Here is a 13,745-nt window from a genome sequence, read left to right on the forward strand (position 1 = left end):
GAGGAGAGGAGAGGAGAGGAGAGGAGAGGAGAGGAGAGGAGAGGAGAGGAGAGGAGAGGAGAGGAGAGGAGAGGAGAGGAGAGGAGAGGAGAGGAGAGGAGAGGAGAGGAGAGGAGAGGAGAGGAAAGGGAAAGGAAAGGAAAGGATCATCCGTTCCTTCTGTAGCCTTCTGTTTCTTGTATTGTTTTAAAGGAATGGCTGCATTATTTCACTGAGTACGCTGCAGTCATTGGTTACTGATTCAAGATTATCAGTATTACTCTGTGAAGTTATGCATAAGTTAATAGGCTTATTAGGTAACCTTGAAAATACGAAGCATTCCAGCAGCACTAAAAGGTCTGTCAGAGCCAAACATTTAAAATCTGTATTTTGTCTTGACAGAACTGCTTATATGTCAGATTGGTCAAATGGTAACCGTGTTCAGATATGAACTGTTTGTTGTACAGACGTATTAGGAAAAAAAAAGAAAGTGGCTTGAGAAATGGAAAAAGGTTTTATGGCTATATCCAAGTTACTTTTACAAATGACATTTTTCTAGTCCATCTGTCAAATGAATTTAGTGAGCCAAATTTGGATTTCAATTGCACTTAAGTCATTCAGTGTAACCCGAGGGAGTAAGATGGATAGCTAGACAGAACATATGGCCCTAGCTGTCTAAAAATTTGCTTTTTTAAAATAAAAAGGAAAAGAAAGAAGGAAATAGCTAAACTATCTGGTAAGGATAAAGCTGTTTTCTCTGGCAAATGTGTTTTGCAGAACTAGCTATTTTCAAGAGAGTGTCTGTAACCATACATAGCTCGCAGTCTTTCAGTTCAAAATGAAACCCGATGAAAGCACTTTCTGAAGAGTTTCTGTGTTGTCTGTATCTTCAGAGAGGCTCATAAGGGGTGGAGAATGAGTATTCCTGAATTTGTGTAACAACAGGGTTATTTCATAAAGGATAGGCTGATTATTTTCATTAAGCTGCATAGCGAGGTTATTTAAAAACACTGCATGAAACTCCCAAGGTAGAGATATTGGAAGACAAATGAGAGTCTGGCCAAAATAAAAAGAGCATTGTTGGGAAAGAAGCCTTTTTTAAACTTTGACTGTTGAACCATGATCTTGCACTCTTCTTTGCCTTAGTTCTTTTTTTTTTTATTTAGTGGGGCAGAAAAAAAAGACAAGTGATGTAGTATCTAGAAGGCTTTCCATGCCTTGAAAATCTGACTCTGCAGTTTACTGTTTATAAAGGAGGAAGAGTTTTAAAGGAGGAGTGTGTGAGTGTGTGTTTAAGTGTGAAAGAGTGACTGACAAATGATTTTTCCTTTTTTTCTTATTGACATCATATTCATTTGTATTATTTTCTATTGGTTTTCAGCTTCTCTTATTTTGTTCTTTGGCTTCTCTAACCGACGTCCCTTTTGCAGCACACTTACAGCTCTCTCTTTTGATAGTCTAGGTTGGTTTTACACTGTCTCAGGAGTCATGTAGACAGTGGGCCAGATCTTTAGCATGCAAATCCTGGAGAAGCTCTAAATTCTCTCCTGGCGTGGAGAAGCTCTAAATTTTTTTTTTTTTCACTGTGTTTCTCAGCCTGTAGGGGCTAAAATAGTTTCTGAAATAAATGATCCTGGAAAAAATTACTTTCAGAATAAATGATCTGAAGCACAGCGCTGGAGTTACAGCAGCTGGAATGGACCCATAAGACCCATTACACTGATCAACAATTGTCCTAGTTCAGCTCTCCAGGAAAGGCGTGAAGGGCTGACAGAGGTGAATGCTGGTAATGTTTTCAGGAAATAGATCTCATTTACGAGAGAACCTTTGTATCACAGCTGCATTCTACTCTAAACTAGACAGAAAATGTCTTTTTCACTATGATGTCTGAGTTTCAGAAAAAGTTCTTGAACTGAAGCAGTACTGATACTTGTGATAAATGGAAGTCCTTCCCTTGCCCGTGTTGAGGGTCAAGTCCCAGGCTTGGGCTCCTGTATGTTCTCCTAGTTAAGCTATTTCCATTTGATTTTGACTATTCAGATTTTAGAGACACTGGGCACAGTGTCAAAACCAACTCATTTGGAGAGGGAAGATTTAATCCCTTTTTTAATCCATGCAGAAAGTTAATACCAGAGAGGAGGAGCTGCAGTGGAGGAGCAGAGGTGCTACCAAACAGCATGGGGCTGAGGGGAGAGGACGGGCAGATGCAGGGCAGAGTGCTAAGCCTCGAGCTGCGTGGCCAAGGACCGAGGCTGTCTCCTCTCACAGCTGAGAGGGCAGGCTGTCTCTGAGGATACCTTCGGAAAATGGTCTCATGCTTCCTTCATGCTGAGGACCATCTTCTGACCTCGGGCTCAGGCTTGGTGAGCCAGTAGCCGTAACGGCTACAAGTCTGGTGGGAGCAGCCTCACATCCAGCCGCTTGCCTGGTACATGCCTGGCCTCTCCTCTCTTCCTCAAACTGCATGGTACAGGTGGGGCCCTACACCCAGGGCTAATCTGCTGTCCTGTGCTTTCCCAGTGTGAAAGGGAAGGCAGAAGTGTAGCCTAAGAATTCATAAACAATGTAAATTGTTCAGCGTGGCCTGAAATTCCTCCTTGGACCTGAGAAGCCTTTCCTAGAAATTCCATACGCACAGATGTACTTATCTGGAGGTAACGGTAAGTCGCTTTGGTACAGATTTTTTTCCACAAGAAACAAAATTTTATCCGAAAAATTCCTAAACAGATCTATTCAGTTCCCCAAAACATCAACTTATATCCAAGTATTTTCACACTGAATATGACTGATGGATCATGTTTCAGATGCATGTAAACTGAGCTGTGGTATCCACATGGGGTAACGTCATTGTTTGCGGGAATGTGGCTATGTTACCCTGTGTTCATGAGTAAACTAATACATCTATCTGGCTTACTAACTTGGGTTTAACTTCATGTTGGTATGGCTAAACTGTGTTTGGGTCCTAAAGAGTCTTGACTGATGCCATCCAGAGTTTTCTGAATCATTTATTATTGCCTGGTAGAGATACGTCCTGATGGTCTGCTGGCACTGGTTTACATTTCTTACACAGGAAAAATGTTAGGTCCCTTTCTATTGAATGCAAGCTAATACTTCATATACTATAAATATGGTATCTAATATGAACTTTGATATTTATCAAGTATATTGCAGCATGAAGTTTAAATAATTGGCAATACTGAAATAATAGCTCACTGAAACTTACCTGTTTGAAACTGGAGCTTGTGAGTCGTAATATATTGCAGAAGTTAAATGAGGCTTTAAAAGAAAATTGACCAGCTTAATGGGCCAGTTGTCTAAATCTGCTACTGCAGAAACCCTGCTCTGTTATTTTGTGTTCCTTACTCACAAAAAGCTATATTCCATGTTATAAGGAAGACAATAGAGATCTCCTAATCATTGCAGTTTCACTGTTGGGCAACACTATGCAGTGTGTTTGAAGAGAAGTCGGATGTGTGGAGGAGGCTTTTACCGACTTTCCTTCCCAAATGTGATTTTGGAGTTAATAAGAGCCTCCCCCTACCCTGCCCATGGCCCCATTTTAGCCACCCAGGGCCATCAGTCCCTGCCCCAGTGATGCTGCAGCAGTGCCGGTCTCCAGCTCCCCACAGCCCTGGGCACCACTGAAAGGAGCCTGGCTCTGACTTCTTTACACCCTCCCTTCAGGTATTTATACACATTCATATGATCCCCTGAGATTTCTCTTCTCCAGGCTGAACAGTCAAGCTCTCTCATGCTCTCTTGGTATGTCAGTTGCTCTAATCCCTTAATCATCATCATGGCGTTTCAGTATAAATGCTTATGTATGCAAATGTTAATAATGTACATAACAATTAATCCAAGGATGGTAAATGAAATGCTAGTTGGTGGTCTTGTAAATGGTGGCCAAAAGTCTCAAGTCATGAAACTTCCTTGAATGTTTAAAGAAATCTGAGGTGATTCTGAATATTATTAAATTTAAACACCTTATATAGTCAGTCCCATCTTTGGACAGCTACTATTTAAATTATTTCCTGGAGGGAGTTGTTGATCTTTGGTGTTGATCTTTAACTGTAATGTATCTGCCTAGAAAGATGACATTGTACTTGGCTCCTCTTCTGATCTCTTTTATGCACAGTCTGATTTATCTGTCCTCCTTACTTGGTTGCTGGTCCCTAGTCTTTTCTTTCAACAGATAACCTTCACCAAGCAAATGTTCATTAGCTTCTGGAATGCAAATCAATTCTTTGACCTTTTCCTCTTTAAGATTCCTGGTGTATATTTTATAAGTGTTGTCTTAACATAAGAATGACTTTATTAGACCAGGCCTAGAGGTATATTTAGTGTCTTCTCACTGTCTATGGCAAATAGCATGTCCCTAGGAAGGATTTAAAGAACAAAGAAAATGTATGTGTTGTGCTTGCTGCTCCCCAGAGTAGTTTCCATCCTCTTACCCAATTTCAGGTCAAGGGCTCTATGAGAGGAATGTAGCACCTTTGAAGCTGCGAGTTCAGAAGGGCTGGAGGTGGAGGGCTGCTTTCAGGACCAGCATTAGCCTGCCATGTTCCAGGTGCCTGTGAGGTCCACCAGCAGGAAGTGCGACTGCTCGTAGAGAGCCCCATCAGAAGACTGATGGATGGCATAATTAGTTATGCTGCTAAGTTATATGTAACCCTGCTTGTTCTGTGTCTCTGTGAATGGTGAGAGACGGTGGCATTGTCTTCCTGGTCCTCCTCTCATCCCCTGGGCTGGCACTAGTAATGGGACATCTGGACATCTCCCTTTTCTTCCTTGAGAATTATTAAGGTGGCGGGGGGGAGAGGAGGAGGTATAGCAAAAAGTAATAATGAACAAGGCACACAGCAAGTCCAAAGTCCAAATATTGAGACAGCTGCTGTATATTACTTGAGACCGGAACTTTAATGGACTATTTCCATGTGGTTCTCATGAGGCACAATTGTTTCCCAGGGCATGTGACACACTAGGAAATTGCTGGCATACTTCCATCGGAAAGGCAGTAACACTGCACATGTGTGTCCTTTCTGCTAGTAGGGAGATATATGTAGTGGTCTGTTCTCTTTTCAGTGCCATATTTTTTTTAAATTGGAAATTGAGATAGTATTTCTGTTCCAGATGTATCATGCATGAGTTTAAAATGTGTGATTGATCAGAGATCCACAGAAAACCAGCCACCACTTTTTGTTGCCTATCTAAAGTCACCAAGACCGGAAGAGAGCTCTTGCTTTCCCTTCCACATGCCTTTGTTTGCTGGCTCCTTTCATGATTCCTGTGAAGACATGACCTTCCGAGCTGTCAGGCAGCCTCTCAACCAGCAGCTATCACAACCAGTGTTACACTCTTTACACCTTTATACTAATTCTACCTAGGATTAAGCAGGAAAAAACATCTGCAAAGTATATTGTACTGTCTTTCGATACGCACACAGCTGAAGTTCAAGTCGAAGCTTTTAAATTACAGTATAGGAATGCAATGCAGATTGCTCAGTTAGCATTTCCCAGAAAGCTTCTGAAACGATCATAATACTAAGGTGTCCTTTAGACAAGGTTCCTCTTTCGACAAGCTTCCTCTTTGCAGAAGATTCATTTTTTGTAATGTACCACTGCAAACTATTTCTTCCATTGCTTAATGTTTGTCATGACATATGTCTATCCCTCATCTCTGACTGATTTTCCAAAGGTCAACACATAATGCCAACTTCCTTGTCACTTCATTGCCTACTTCTAATATTTTCTTAGAAATCACTTTCTTTTCTCCCACATCTGGAAGATGACAATTATAAACATCCCAAAACTAAACTTGTTTTAATTCTTTAGTCCTTTCCACCTCGTTGTTCACAGAAGTCTTCACTGCTGTGTGCTAGCAGGCTGCACCAGCATCATATGGTCAGAAACAGATATTCTGTCTAGCAATTGCAGTGGGAAGGTAAAGTGTGAGGGTTAGTGTGCGGGCACCTTCAGAGGAAGAAAATACTGTTTGCTTTTTTTTTTTTTTAATCTGAGAAGCCGGTAAAAACTACTGGATGGAAGGTAATGCTAGGCAAATTCCAACTCCAGAAAAAAGGCACAAATTTTTGACACTAAATAAGATTAAGAGTTGGAGGAAAGTACAAACAATAGGGAAGAATTAATCTCTAGATATTTCCAAAGTAAGACAGATTTTCTTTTATAGAACAAGCACTTCAGGCAAGTGGTGTCTTGACCAAGCATTTTATTAATTGCATAATGTCACAGCAGGAAAGTAGCAAACATAACTGAATAGACTGTGAGGTATAAATAAGGTGACCATGACGATTCTTCTGGCCTCAAACTTCATCTTTCCATTCAAGAGTTCCCACACATTGGAAACTCTGGGCAGCTGATATCACTTCCTTTGTCAGGGAGGGGGCAATGATCTGTCGCTCCCTGAGGTGTCCTAAGCAATCCCAATGGTTGCTGTGATGTTTTGATGTTGCTGTTGTCCTGTCATAAATGCCCAGACATCTTGACGACTGCACTCAGCTCAAGATTTTTTCCCCTCCTGCACGGCTGTAGTATTTGTGTCACTTGGGGAACACTGCCAGGGGATGGGATTGGGTACAAGTGTAACCAGACAGGCCGCCGAGGCAGGGAGGGAGGACAGCTGTCCTAAGCATTCAAAGCTTTACATTCTGTGTCGCTCTGATGCGACCTGGGCCTCAAGATATTTACTAAGCTGGAAGAAAGCCTTTTTTGGTCTTGCAGCTCTCTGAATCTGCCTACCTGTTATTTAGGATATGTTACAGTAGTATCCAGAGTGGTACCTAATGCTTCCTTATTGCAGTGGAAATTCAGAATAAAAGAAACAGGCTCTATACTGCCTGTGGAGAAAAAGATTTACTGCCATCTCAAGCTATCAATGTATCTGGAACCCATAAATTCCTCAGATTAAAATTAAGAATAATGGAAAAAGTGTTTGATACAGATATCAGCAAGGTAGGAATCAAAATGTATATACTTATATCTGTAAAAGTTTTTCAGTCAGCAATGTAAGTATTACCTTGTGATAAAAATATAGTTGCAGAAGAATACTCAGCAAGCCCAGCATGTGAGACAAGACACAGGCTAGATGACTTATGAAAAAAAATAAAAAGAACAAAATATGAATAACTTGGTCTAAACTGCTTTTGAATGTGAAGAGTGTTTGTGTGGGGAATCCTACAGTCATTATTTGGGTAAAAGCACCCTTTGAAATCAAATGAGTCTTTAACTTGAGGACCAAGGATGCTAGTGGGTGACAGACTTAGTGACAACTGAATGCCAAAGAGTGAGAAGAGTAAACAATCAGTTAATGGCATGGGCAAAGAACTGAGCGAAACCTCGCCGTCAGGAACACTTGCAGCTGTACAAAAACTGAGGAGCAGTACTGGTAATGGTGAGAACCGGTGCCCTCCAAATGTAGCTTGATTTGAAGCACCAGGATAGGGACCATGGAGAGAAACAGTAGTTAGAGGCTGGGATAGAATAATCAAGTAGGACTCTTCGGTCTGTTTTCTGTAATGAAATGTTGCTTTGTTTTATGCACTATGGCATTGCTCTTGAAGACCTGGAGAAGAAACTACAGAGCAGTTGGAGAAGGATCAGTGTGGCTCATTGGCACTTCTGCAAAACTGTGGTTTCTTCCTTTGTTGTTACGAAAAATGCCAAATGCTGTAAGTGGCCTGCCTGGGACTGGCAGTCTTAACACACTTCTTGTTGTACCTACCTGGGGTGAACGCAATCCTTTTGGTTGTAAAAACCAAAGAATCAAAGAAATCCAGCAGTAGTGAGGAACAGGAACGAAGGGGTCCAGCTGCTCTCATTCCTAAAGAAAATTGTGCCTGGGCTGCATTTCCAATAGTTCTTGCCTGTTTACAGTGAAATTGGGTCAGATCTCCACTGGATCATTCCTTCAAGCTGTTGTGGATGCGAGTCGTTTAGCCCTGAAACCAAACAATATCATTTTTCTAATGAGAGTTACCCGCTTCCAGGAATATAGAAGAAGGCTCATTACTCTAGAGCACATTTATGTTCATATATAAATCAGAGAGTATATCATGCGTGGCATGGGCCATACACAGAATAGCTACGTGCTTTCAGTGACATGAACTGATGGATATGCCACACAAAGTTCAATAACCTTGAATAGTGGGATATGCCTGAACTTGATACCATTTGATGTTTTCACATCAGCTCTCACATTGGACTCATTGTGCAGGTGATCTGCTGTGTGATCTGTTATGTACTCCTTTCCTTCTCCTTTGAAACAGGAGCAGATAATTTCCATGTTATCTGTGTGAGGATATGTGGAGTGTGAGAATGTTTTTTTCTGTAAGATTATCTGATTGAGGACCAAGTCAAATGGGATGATAAGGAAAAGGGGAGAGCCAAACACACAGATACAAAAAAACCTGGCTGACTAGTGATAACGAAGAAACAAACCTGGTTAGTGGCACTAATTGATAAGGATAGTGGAGTATGAGAATGCTTACTCCAGCAAGATGATCTGATTGAGGAGCACCTAAAATCAGGTTGATAAGAAAAGGTGAAGGCAACAAACATACATAGACACAGACCTGACAAACAATGATGGAGGCTATGAGAAGAAACAAACCTTGCCAGTCACACTAATTGATGGGCTATTCCAGAAAAACTGACCTGGACTTTGCAACTGATAGGATTATAATGGGAGGGGTTGGGATGGAGCAGGTGAAGATCATGAATGCTGGACCAGAGGAGTGGAAATTGGTAGATCTGTGCAAAGTGATGAAGAAATGTTTAGGGAAAGGAATCACAGAGGAATAAAAAGAGGAACAGACAGAAAGGGGTATAAGAGGGGCCAGTCACGTGTAAAACAGGGCTGGTCAGTACGCTTGTCTGACTGAGCCCTGCGCCTGATCACTGCAGTCTGTCCTCTTTGGGGCCTGCTGCAGTCTGTCTTTAAAACCTTTCTTAACTATCTCTCTGTGTAATCTCACTCTTCATCCCATGTGTGTGAGTGATACATGGACTGCGTGCCAGTTACTGGGGTGACTGGCATGAGTGGACAGGGTGCCAGCTATTGGAGTCAGACTGGGGGTGTAGGTGCCCCTACACCCTACATGTAGCTATTGGGAGGGGGACCTGCAGGTATGGGGTGCCTCTGGGATGAGTGTATGAGTGCATGCATCTGTTCGCAGTGAGCACTGACCTAGACCAGAGGGAGAGCAGGTGACCAGACAGCAAACGTGTGTGTGCCTGTGAACCCGGAGAGTGTCATATGTGTGCCTGCACCAGTGACCTTCAGTCTCTGCCAGCCCAAGAGGAGGAGGGGACAGGACCAGAGGCAATGGGCACAAACTGAAACACAAGAGGTTCTGAACATCAGGAAACCCTTTTTTTTTTACTGTTAGGATGGCCGAGCACTGGCACAGGTTGCCAGGTTGCCCAGAGAGGTTGTGTGGTCTCCATCCTTGGAGATATTCAAAAGCCATCTGGACATGGTCCTGGGCATCTGGCTCCAAGTGGCCCTGCTTGAGCAGGTGAGCTGGACAAGATGACCTTCACAGGTCCCTTCCAACGTCAATCATTCTGTGATTCTGTTACTGGGCTGTCTGTGCTTATGTCTGGTGTGAGTCCTGTATGTAGGTGCTGTTACAAGCAGTAACCCCCACAGCTGGCACCTACTAAAGCCTGAAGGCATTAAAATAGACTTTGCATGGTGCTACACAGTGATGGAATCGGGACTGTAACTGTCTCACCTGCTTTTCCCAGGGTGGTGAAGCCTCTGGGCCACATGACTGCAGTGTAACTAGTTCCTGTCTCTGCCCTCTTACAACCCATGGTTGTGTCTAGGCTTAATCTGCTGTTGCTGACATTGAGATTAGTTGATAGAGATAACTGTTACTACAGCGGATATCTGCAGAGCGTATTGTGTGATACTTGAATAAATATACCAGGGTAAGACAAAAATCATCATGGTCCTTATCTTTGCACTTGGCTGAAAAATAGATCTCATTCTAATCGTAAATGAAGAGGTGCCACTGAGCTGACATACTGCTAGTGGGGTCTCCCATAGTATGGTTTGTCTAACTAACTACAATTAGTAAACTGTAGTAGGTGCTGTTGTTTTCATTAAGGTTTATGAGAAATACTTCCAAAAGATTTGATTAAATTAAAAAAAACCCCAAAATTTGAAATCTGAGCTGTAACTTCACGTCACTGGTGAGAGACGGTAATTTACTTGGCTCACCCTAAAATTTAGCAAAATATATCTAGCTAAGCATTCCCACTGGCTGAAACCCCAATTTTAATTAAAGTATCACTGTCAGCCCATTACCAGCTCTAGAGTATTTTATGCTGTCCAAAGCAGTGGAAAATATACGCTTGTTGCCACTTGCAGTAACTCACAAATAAGTAGTTGAAACATACTGCTGCACCAGGCAACCCTGTATTTTCTGTTTGTGGCTGAGCTAACCCTCTGTCAACTTTTTAAAGAGGCATTAAATCAAGAAGGATATGAGTCAGAGCTTTCCTGAGTCAGTAAAACCTTACCACTGACTCTGATGTGCTCCAGAGTGGGTCCTCAGACAGCAGGGTGACACATTACCGTTCAAATATCTTATAAATGATTGACTCACAGTAACTCAGTGGTGTGTTTGTCTTCTTAGCTATAAATAAGGACACTTACTAAGAGATTCATTTTATCTTATGTTGCAGGGAAAAAAATCCCAACATTTTGTATATTCAGGTATTCTATTATTTGTTCAAAGGCTCATACTAGAAGCATCTGATGTTCTGGATGCAGTTCAGTCTAGCTCTGTTGAATTGCTGGTTGAAAATCCCTGTCTGGCTGTTTAAAACAGCTTCTAGAAAGTGTTTTTTTTTGCAGCTGCCATTGTCCTCTCTCCCGGGAGCTGTACAGCCTTCCCTTGGTTGCAAGTGTCTCCTCCTTCTCCTCCTCCAAATGTCTTGGCTCTTCTATGGTCTCATCTCCACACAGCCTATCCTCATTTCTGGGAGGGGTAGTTTTAGCTTTTGGCAGTTTGCAGCTGCATGTATCCAGCCTTAAAATACTTGCAAGTTGGGCACCGAAAAAGAAAATAAAAAGATTCTAATAGAGGAAGAGAAAATGCATCAAGAAAAATGAAAATAAGCAGAAAGCAGGAGGTAGAGAGAGAATTGTTTAAACTTCTTAGGAGCTGGGATGGGGTTGTTCTCTCCCCACCTGAAAGAGGCAATCAGGTGTGTTTTCCCTTGGGGATTTGTGCTCAGCTGCGTGAACATACTTACAGTGCCATCAGCAGTCAAGTGCATCTGTTACTGCTCTCTTGTTGGCTAATCTTCATAAGCAGGTGCACTGCCTCCAAAATTTTTTTTTAATTAAGTCTTTCAGGTGGTGGTATTCTCTTTTGAATAAGGCACTTTCTATTTGGTACATATATGGACCCCATACTTGATATTCCTGAACTTCTGACCAAAGGCAGTAACTAGGAAAGAGCATGATTTATTTTTCATATGGTTGAATTTGCATGCATTGTTTTGTCTTTCATTTGTAATGCCAAGGCAGATGCTAGGACCTGGGTAGCTGCGAAGGAAATCCAAGAGACTGCTCTGTGATCACCAGTGCACAGCATCCATTGTTCTAGCATGGCTTCAGGAACCTTATCATAGGGCTTTGTGAATAATTAGGACTGCTGCAGAGATGAGGAACTTCATTGCTAGTTACCAATCTTTTAATTCATATAAAACTATAAATATGCTAAAAACATTGGAAGAAATCAAGAGCTAACATATTAACAAAGTCAGACTTCAGAAGCTGCCATAGAAAGATGCATTAGGTTTTCTTGGAACTGGAGAAAGCTAAAAGCACAAGGCCACTATTAAGGCACTCTCACAGGCTGAAAATGTTCTAGCACCACTACATTTCATTACTGTTTTGATGTTTCCTCCAGTAGCTACAGAGCTAACGCATCTTTTTTCTGAGCTCTGTTTCAGGTCTTGGTCTTCCCGTTTACGGGAGTAGTTGAGCCATTACTTAAGCCTGTATCGATTAAACAACCCACATCAAGACACTGGTATAAGATAGAGAGATAATTCTAAAATACCACATTCACTAAAGGATTTTAGCACATGCTCAGTTTTAAGTGCTTGAATAATCCTTTTGATACCCTGCTAAATCTCTGCTTTAAAAAAGCACCTCTTAGGGAAGAACTTCTGTTTGGGAAGGGGAGGGATCAGGGGAAGATGCCTTCAATGTCAGGGAGGAAGTTTGAGAATGTAATGTAAATTATTTTACGATTAAAATGCTGGATAATTTTTGGATGGTAGGTGCTCTGTTGCCTAAATTTCAACACCACTGAATAACACAATATTGCAGTTTTCCCTTCTGTCCTATTTTGTGAATATCTACGAAGAGAAGGAGAATTTATTTATTTATTGACTTACCTGGAGACAACCTGGGACTGGCCCCACTGCATGGCCGGGTCTTGCCTATGGCATGTTCCCCACAGCCCTCAGGATGCACTTTCACATTTTTGACATCCAACCACACCCTGAAGAAAGAACTTAAAATAGAAGAGAGCTCAAGTGTAAAGGCAGACAGAGCAGGCTGTACATTCCTCCATTTCTTTAAAGATAATAAATATAGAACAAGAAATTAAAAGTAGAGAGTGTCATGAGAACTTTAAAGTTTTCCTGAAAACCGACCTCTTGCCTCCCACAGGAAAATGCAATAGGAGAGATGAGAAGGAGCTGTGTAAGTAAAGCGGGTTTGCTCTGGATTATTACATGCTAATTACTTTGACAGCTGCTTCTGAAGCAACATCTATGCTCAGTACATATGCACTCATTCCACTGTGTCTGTCTCTGTAGATCTAATTCTGTCAGACTGAGTTATAATTTAAGATCGATGGGAGGAAGGGAGAAGTCTGTGTCAAGCAAATGGTACTCCTAGACAATAAGAAAGTAGGAAAGATCCTTAGCAGAGCTATTTAGGAAACTTGGATGAATACCATGCATGCGATTAAAAGCAATTGGTTAAAGGGTTTTCCACATCTTGCTCTGCTTCCCATATGTGTATGCATAAGCAGAAAGCATGACTTAAAAGGGCATTGTTCATGTATCAAAGTTTCTTATACTGAGCACCAAAAGATCTTAATTGTCACTTAGTGACTTTGGTCTTGATCCCATTCCTGTATAAGTAAATTGAAAATAGATCTTGTTATTTTCAAATATTTTGAATATCAATGAATTCCCTACTTACTGTATGTTGCTGACTCCCTAGATATTTGAGTCATTACGGGCCAAGTTATGAGGTTTGATTAAGTCTGCCGTATAGCCAGGTTTTCCCAGACACGTTGTCCTTATTTCCAGGCAGAATAAGAGGAATGTGCTTATTTCCTCACACTTGTCACAAAGCCTTGTCAGAGTTCCCTTCCCTTCCCTTCCCTTCCCTTCCCTTCCCTTCCCTTCCCTTCCCTTCCCTTCCCTTCCCTTCCCTTCCCTTCCCTTCCCTTCCCTTCCCTTCCCTTCCCTTCCCTTCCCTTCCCTTCCCTTCCCTTCCCTTCCCTTCCCTTCCCTTCCCTTCCCTTCCCTTCCCTTCCCTTCCCTTCCCTTCCCTTCCCTTCCCTTCCCTTCCCTTCCCTTCCCTTCCCTTCCCTTCCCTTCCCTTCCCTTCTTCCCTCATATGAGCTCATGTCACGGGACATCCCTACTGGGTTGCACACCACCAGAACAGGGCAGAGTGACTGAGCCCAGGCTCACCAGCTCTGCAGA

The sequence above is a fragment of the Mycteria americana genome, chromosome 3, assembly GCF_035582795.1.
Source record: "Mycteria americana isolate JAX WOST 10 ecotype Jacksonville Zoo and Gardens chromosome 3, USCA_MyAme_1.0, whole genome shotgun sequence".
In the NCBI taxonomy this organism is placed as follows: Eukaryota; Metazoa; Chordata; class Aves; order Ciconiiformes; family Ciconiidae; genus Mycteria; species Mycteria americana.